We start from the raw sequence: 1327 nt of genomic DNA, 5'->3' as shown, positions 1-1327 counted from the left end.
CTAGAGAGAGAGATAGAGAGAGGGAGACTAGAGAGAGAGAGATAGAGAGAGGGAGACTAGAGAGAGAGAGATAGAGAGAGGGAGACTAGAGAGAGAGACTAGAGAGAGAGTAGAGAGAGGGAGACTAGAGAGAGGGAGACTAGAGGAGAGAGAGACTAGAGAGAGGGAGACTAGAGAGAGGATGAGAGGGGGCTAGAGAGAGAGAGAGACTAGAGAGAGAGAGAGAGACTAGAGAGAGAGAGAGACTAGAGAGAGAGACTAGAGAGAGAGAGATAGAGAGAGAGAGATAGAGAGAGACTAGAGAGAGAGACTAGAGAGAGAGACTAGAGAGAGAGAGATAGAGAGAGGGAGACTAGAGAGAGAGACTAGAGAGAGAGACTAGAGAGAGAGAGATAGCGAGAGGGAGACTAGAGAGAGAGACTAGAGAGAGAGACTAGAGAGAGAGACTTGAGAAGGATGGAGAGACTAGAGAGAGAGATAGACTAGAGAGACTAGAGAGGGAGACTAGAGAGAGAGATAGAGAGAGAGATGGAGAGATGGAGAGACTAGAGAGAGAGAGAAAGTTGGAGAGACTAGAGAGAGAGGGAAAGGGGTAGACTGGAGAGACTAGAGTGTGTGTGTGTGTGTGTGTGTGTATATATATGTATATATAAATATATATATTTTTTTTTCAATGCACTTTTCTCAAACCAGTGAATATCACTTATTATAAAGTCGATCATTTACTATCAGCTCTTGGAATATCCAGGTCCTATACTCTTCACATTTTGGTTATAAAACAACAAATCCAGAATGGATTAAAAACATCAAGGGACATCATAATCCTACTGGAAACATGGTGTCATAGATACTCAGTGTCCCTCAGGAAATAGAGAAATTTTACATTACATTTTACATTTTAGCAGACACTCTTATCCAGAGCGACTTACAGTAGTGAATGCATACATTTCATACATTTTTCTCCGTACTTGTCCCCCGTGGGAATCGAACCCACAACCCTGGCGTTGCAAACACCATGCTCTACCAACTGAGCCACACGGGACCAGGTTTACTACCATCAATAAAACATAAAAATGTTAAACGGGGCCGGGACTCAGGCAGAATCATCATTTGGCATAAGCAGGATTTAGCACTGAATGAAATGAAAAAAAGGTACCAGTCACATTTGGCTAAAACTTATTAACAAAGGTACAATCTACTGTGACAATGATGTCTACATATGGGCAGCTTATGCTCCTCCTTCAGATTCACCATATCAATCTCCATACAGAAATCATTACATTTCAGGCAGATGGTAAAGTGCTTCTTTGTGGAGATTTCAATGTGA

At 42.2% G+C, this 1327-nt stretch overlaps 1 non-coding gene across 1 annotated transcript; it reads right to left on the bottom strand.

Annotated features, from left to right (window-relative positions):
* Positions 1–969: 969 nt before the first annotated feature.
* On the bottom strand, positions 970–1043 carry trnaa-ugc (transfer RNA alanine (anticodon UGC)). Its single transcript has one exon. It is a non-coding gene; the product is annotated as a tRNA-Ala (tRNA).
* Between the last annotated feature and the right edge of the window lie 284 nt (positions 1044–1327).

This window comes from Salmo salar, chromosome 05 (assembly GCF_965601325.2).
Source record: "Salmo salar chromosome 05, fSalSal1, whole genome shotgun sequence".
NCBI lineage: Eukaryota > Metazoa > Chordata > Actinopteri > Salmoniformes > Salmonidae > Salmo > Salmo salar.
The sequence above is the reverse complement of the archived record's forward strand: the minus strand, read 5'-3'. Positions and strand labels throughout refer to the sequence as shown.